At 48.8% G+C, this 6,745-nt stretch overlaps 1 protein-coding gene across 2 annotated transcripts in view; it reads left to right on the top strand.

Moving 5' to 3' along the window:
• Window positions 1-6,745, top strand: part of ADAMTS14 (ADAM metallopeptidase with thrombospondin type 1 motif 14) — a 77,698-nt gene that overhangs the window by 36,773 nt on the left and 34,180 nt on the right. The window lies entirely within an intron of this gene.

Here is a 6,745-nt window from a genome sequence, read left to right as displayed (position 1 = left end):
CCAGGGAAGGTCTTCAGAGGCCTGGGCTTGACCTCTGATTGTGATTACCATCCTTGGGCAAGCTTCCTCATCCCTTTGGGCTGTTTTTCTCCCCATGAAAACACGGATAGCATGTCATTTTCCTTGGAGGTCCTTAGAGAAACAGGTGACCCTAGGACTTGGGCAGGGAATATATGGATGAGCCTGGAACATTTTATATAGTAGAAGGTAACAAAGTGCTAAAAACAAAAACAAAAAATCCCCCAAAAGAGTGTGTGTGTGGGGGGGAGTGAGTAAGGGACACAGGAGCCAACGGAAAGAGCTCTCCATGGCTAAAGCTGGGACAATCTGAGCAACAAAATCAGTCAGGTGGCATTGAATTATAGCCCAAATCATATATCAATAATAAACATGCATTCATATCGGTAAATAAATAAATGATTGAATATGTGGGAGGAGAAGGAACAACTCTCCATGTGGAAGAATCCCAAATTATTTATGTAGATTCTCCATCCTTCAGGAAGTGGATTTTAACTGCCTGTTCCCTAACTGGGGATGGCATATTATGACTTTCTTCTAAAAGAGTTCAATATGGAAAGGGGAGAACAGGGGGCAACTTTTAGCAAAAAAAAAACCCTGATCACCCTCAGCCAGGTGATCGAGGTCAGTATCGATAGTGCTAAATTGGTGGCATGCACCCTTGACATGATGGATTGACACCCCACTTTACCTCCCCACTCTTTGATGCCCTAACCCGTGGCTCCAGTCTAACCATGAAAAAACATTAGATGTATCCAAATTGGAGCACATAAAATACCTGACCAGTAATCCTCAAAACTGTTAATTGAAGGTCATCCGAAAAAGTAGGAAGGTCAGAGAAACTGTCATGGAGAAGAAATTGTCTAGTGCAGCCTAAGGATATATGGAGACTGAATGTGATATGGCATCTTGGATGGAATCCTGAAGGAAGAATGGGACATTTGGGGAAAACTAGGCAAATCTGAACAAAATATTGACTTCAGTGAGCAGTAAGGTGTCAATATTGGTCCATAATTGTGTACAAATGTACCATAGTAATGGTAGATGTTAATATCAGGGGAAACTGGGTATGGGAGGTCTTTGTACTTTCCTTGTAACTTTTTTAGAAATCTAAAGCTATTCTAAAATAAAGTTTATTTTAAAAATGATAGGAATAGTATATCTATCTATCCAGACAAGTTGCCAGGAACATTCAGTGAGGTGATGCAAGAAGGTATCTGTGGGCTGCAGTGTAATAAGAGCGTAGGGGACTTAGCAACCCAGGGTCTTGATTTTGTGGCACTTGCCTCTGCGCCTCCCTGTGAGCCCTGCCTGAACCTGGCTGCCAAGCCATCAGTGGACCTTCTGTTCAGTAACTCCTCGGGAGGAATGTTCCCTAGGAGTGAGGGAACTTGGGGTTGCTGAGACCTTTCTGGTTCCCCTGCCCCTACTTTGCTGGCTTGGCTTGTCAAGCTGAAGGGAAGGCTGCCAGCTGCCTTCCTATGGGCTCCCCAGGGGCCTAGATGTCTCTCTCCGGTTGCAGGCTGAAGCCAGGTACTCCTGCCTTAGGAGTCAAGCCTCTTATTGGACAGGAAGATAAACACAGAGCTCCCACACCCATGGAGCCTGGTGCCATGAGGGATCCTAAGAGGGCCTGGTCATTCTGGATCACTGGAGAACAGGGAAGGGGTTCTTACAGCTACACCCTGGCTGTCCACCTTGCTGTTTACTAAACGGGGAACCCCACCTTCACCCTGTATTTGGAACTAAGAAGGCCTTTTTGGGAACCAGAAGTCAGGGTATATGTTTGACAGTAGGAGAGAATATTCTGAAGCACCCAGAGAATGTGGTCGAGGCATCCTGGAGCCTGCCTCTCTTCTCACGCTTTGCCCATTTTTTCCTGGCCCCTGGGTTATTCTCTCCTCTCCCATCCCTGACTTAGAAGGTGTTTCCCTCCACTTTTGTCTCTCTGTAGGCTACCCTGTGTTCAAAGCCCGAGAGGGCAGGTTCTTCCCTGCTGGTTCCTCTGCCCTGCCCTGATCTTGTCTCCACTGAACCGGCTTCATCTGTCTCACCAGTGTCCCTTATCCCCATGAGTCTGTAAATTATTTGAGAAGAAGGACTCTTTCCATATCCCCACCCTAGCCAGGAAGCCCACATTTTGTGAAGTGAGGATGAGGAGATGCAGATTTGAAGAGCACGAGTGTGCTGTTGGGGCAGAGTGTTCACAATCACTGCCTTGCAGCTCCGTTTCTATCTGCTGCCTCTTGAGGCTGTGATCCACTGAGCCAGGCTTATAGGCCTAGGGCAAGGACTTGCCTTCTTCCTCTGAGTCATAACCTCTCCTTGTATTCTCTTCCAGGTCAGAGAAAGCCCACCCCAGCTTCCCTGTCACTGAAACTAGTTCTGGACAGCAGCTGAGCACAGTGGCTGAGAGTAGAGGCCTTCGAGTCACAGAGATCTGACTTCAAATCCTGGTTTTTGCCTCTTCCAGCCAGGTGGCCTTGGGCAAATTACTTAACCTCTCTGAACCTCAGATTTCTTGCCTATGAGATGGGAATTATTCCTCTTCCCATGAGGTTTTGTGCAGCTGTATGCCAAGTGCAGTGCCTGGCACACAGTAGGTGCTTAGGGAATAGCAGCGCCTCCCTCTGTACCCAGAGCAGAAAGGGAGGTGCTCTCCCTTTGCTGCTGCTGCTTCTCCTTCTGGCAAGCGAGAGTCCTGACCTTTGTTTTTCTTGTATACACCCAGTGGCTATCTCAGGTCAAGGTATATGCTGAACCTCACCTGGGGGTCCTGGCAAGGGTGACTTTGAACTTGGCTCAGAGGTGAGAAGTGAGTGAAGTGGACACACTGTTCTTTTCTGCACTGTGGGTGTGCCTTGCAGCAATAAGCAATCCCAGAGTTCCCCTGAACTGTTCCCTGGCCTCCCCCAACCCCAGCATTTGGGAAGTAGCCATGGAGGACCAAGGCTAACAGGCCAGGTCCTGGAGTGCACAGCCAGGCTAGAGCCTGCCAGGGAGCCGCCTGTGTGTGTGTTCTAGAGGGGCAGGGGTCCTGGGTCTCCCAGGTAGCCATGCCTCTTGGCTGTGGTGCCATGTGCCAGGCAGCCTGTGCAGTTTAGCTAGACGTGGCAGCCTTGTCAAACCACCTCCTTAGCCTGTGCAAAGCCTCCAGGAAGCTCTAGCCAAAGCAAAGCCATTGAAGTTCCTACTCATGGTCTGGGGGTAATAGGAGTGTGTGCAGGTGAGCATGCCAGGGCCCCAGAGGACTTGACCAGGGGACTCAGAAGGGCCAACCCTACCTTTATTTTTAATGGAGGAGAAAATAGGTAAAATAGAAACAGTTTATTTTTATAATCCTTATTTAGTATAAGAAAAGACCAAACTATTTCTCATCACTGAACCCTACTCCTATCATAGCCTTAAAACTATTCATTTCTTAGACTTTCTTTTTGGGGTCATTTCCCATCTTTCCTTCAATTTCTTTAGTGGAGTCTCTGTAACTCTCTCAGTTTTTGTTTATTTGATAATGTTTTCTTTTCAACATGATCTTTAAAAGATGGTTTTTCTGGGTACAGGATTCTAGGTTGGTAGTTTATGGTATTAATTCAGTGTCTTCCATTGTTGAAAATGGACTCTTAACCTAATGGTCGTTCCTTGGTGAGTGGTCTCTCTCTTGCTGCCTGTGAGATTTTCCTTTTGACAGAGATGGGCTTAGAGAGAAGTCCCCAAGAGGCTGTGGTTACTGTCTTTCCCAGGAAGGGAATGCTCAGTGGAACTTCAAGGGGAGAAGGGGGATGGGAAGGCTGAACAGGGCTCTTGGCCCAGAGAACTTTCTAGTGGCTGAGAGTTCCCCACAGCCAGAGGCATGTGAATTCTGGCTGGAAGGAAATTCCCCATCAGATGGGGAATAAAAACCATAAACTGGGCAAGCATATAAACAAGAGAAATTTACTTCTTATGGTTCTGGAAGCCAAGAAGTCTAAATTCAAGGAGCCAGTCGATCTGATATCTGGTGAGAACCTACCCCCTGGCTTATAGATGGCATCTTCTCACTGGGGTCGTACATGGTGGTAAAGGCGAGGGTCTCTCTGGGGTCTCTTTTATAAGGGCACTAATTCCATTCAGGAGTGCTTTGCCCAGAGGCTCCATCACCTTATAATTTCAACATATGAATTTTGGGGAACACAGACATTCGGACCAGAGCTATGGGTCTCAGTTACTTTGGTTGCCAATGGTCCTAGGGTTCTCTTGGCAGCTCCGCCTGGCTGTTGCCTTCTTCTCCCAAGCTTTAAGTCTTCTTGGCTCAGGCACCATCCCAGCTCCTCAAGCAAGACATCTCTGAACCCTCTTGCTGTATGCAGACCGTCTCCCTTTTCTCCATCCATGGGGAGTGGGTGTGTGCTGCAGAGCTTGATATACCAGTCACCTGAGCCTTGGCTTCCAGGGCACTTCTGAGTGCTGAGTGGACTCTCCAGGTAGCACATCCTTTTCCGCTTAGCATCTGTGTCTACATCAGTTACCTGGAAAGGGGAGGTGCATCAGGAGGCCCCCTTCAAATTCCTACCAGTATGGCCCAGTTGGGCTCTGCTCAGTTCTGCTTCTGCCCAGAGAGGCAGCAGCCCCCAGTCCCATGGTGAGGACCCCCAGTGTCCTAGGCTGGGAATGGTAGCTGCTGAAGCAACAAGGGTCATGGAGGCCTTGATGAGTGGTTCTGGCTTGGTGAGGGAGGGACAGAAGTGAGTAATATGGCAGGATTCCAGCAGCAATCTGCCTGGTCCACCCTACAGGAGAGATGTGTGGAGGAAGACAGCAACCCTGGGGTACTTCCAAATGCCCAGAGGCCCAGCAGATACCCCCACCCAAATGCAGTGATGATTCCTCTCTTCCTTTGCTCCCAGGATGACCCATGGGCTTATATGTGTATGTATGGGGCACAGATGTGGCCATGCAGAGTATGCATTGCCTGTGGCCATCCATGGTCTGCTTCTAGCACACATCAGGGAGGCCTGCACACTGGCCATACCCAGGAGGTTGTGTTCCTATGTCAGAAGAGCAGGAAGTCACAGTTATTTAAGGGTTGTTTCTGTTGCAGATTGATGATCACTTCAGTGATTGGCAAAGAATCTTTAGGTTGGAATTCTGCTAGAGAGCGTGTGTGTGACTGACTGCCCCTCCCCTCCATCCCACAGTTCTTGCTAGGATAAGTCCAAGGTGTGGGGTTTGAGAAGGGCATTGTCTCCATGCATTGGAGAATTTGTTCCCATGAGACCATTGCTCCTGCTGGGGAGGGGTGGGAGTGGGAAGGAAGCCCTGCCACCCCTGGGCTGTCGTCATTCCTTTGGTGGGGTGTTGGCAGGGAGCTGTTTTCCCGCAGCGGGCGCTGGTCTTTGGTCTCACTACTCAGTTGGATTTAGACACAGGCGCCAGGAAGGCCTGTGGCGGAAGCCTGATGCTGGCTGCTGTGAGTCTGCCCATTCATGCACTGGGGCAGCTGCCAGGTCTGGGCACTGGGAGGGTGGGCTGGGGCTGGGGCTCTGTGGCATGTGTGGCTCCTGCTGCCACGGCACTGTGCCCACAACCTGGCTCCATCCTTGGCTGGCCCAGGCAGGCTGTAAAGAGCTAGCCCAGGAGCACATCTCCAGTTCCTCTCCTGGCTCTCCCCTCCTGGTAGGAGTGTCACATGTGTGGTTGGAAGTGCTACTCCTCTCCGTGTGGTGGACAACAGTCCCTTTGTGAATTATAGGATGGTTCCCCTGTTGATGAGTGGAAATGAAAAGAATTGGTGGCTGGAGTGTGTGGGGAGATGGAGGTAGTGAGAAGAAGGTCAGTCATGGAACTCCATCCCTGCTTCTGGGAAGCCTGCGGGAAGGAGTGCCAGTTTGGGTTCCTCTGACCATCCCAGGGGGCCTCTGTGCTTTTTGTGGTGCACTGGTGGTTTCCACATGTCCATACATGCCATCCATATGACAGCCATTATTGTCCCTATTCTATAGAAAAAGAGTCAGAGGTTCTTAGGGGTTACCTCCTATGCCCCAAGCGAGCTGGGGTTTGACCCCAACACTCGCAGTAGTGGCATTGCTTCACCATTGCTGTGTGCTAACACTGACTCAGGGAGCAAGTCATTTCTCTTTTGGGGCACATCATTCCTCTCTAAGTCTCTCAGGGTCCAACAAGGGGATTAGTTAACATAAGTGATGTCCTGCCACATGCAAACATTAGAAATTATGCTTTTAAATACCCAGAATAATATTCCACGAAATAAGCAAAATATAGTTTATTTAATATAATTCTAATTTTGTAGAATAAGGCACACACCTATATATACGTGTGGCAGGAAGTATGTAAACTGTGGTTTTTATATATCTGGCTAATAATAGGGTGGGTGATTTAATTTTCTTCTTTTTTTGGTAGTTTTGAATTTTTTTACAGTAAAATGTTTATATTTTATATTATTTGAAACAAAAAAAGGTGAAGTGTCTAATGGGACAGCTCAGGACATGAGTGTCCTTGGGAGAGAGTAAGCTCCCTCTCCTTGGGGTGGATAAGCAGAAGCTGAGTGTCCACCTCCCACGGATATTGTCCAGGGGCTTCCTGAGGAAAGCAGTGCAGAGGACTGCGCAAGGCACTGCCCACAGGTCCCTGGGCCTCTGAGAGGAAGGAATTATCTAGAATGTGCTCCCCTAAACTTGACCAGGCATGAGAATCACCCAGGAATCTTGTTTAAATGCAGATCCTGGCTCAG

Source organism: Otolemur garnettii, unplaced genomic scaffold, assembly GCF_000181295.1.
Source record: "Otolemur garnettii isolate 467f Iridium unplaced genomic scaffold, OtoGar3 scaffold00008, whole genome shotgun sequence".
Lineage (NCBI taxonomy): Eukaryota > Metazoa > Chordata > Mammalia > Primates > Galagidae > Otolemur > Otolemur garnettii.
The sequence above is the reverse complement of the archived record's forward strand: the minus strand, read 5'-3'. Positions and strand labels throughout refer to the sequence as shown.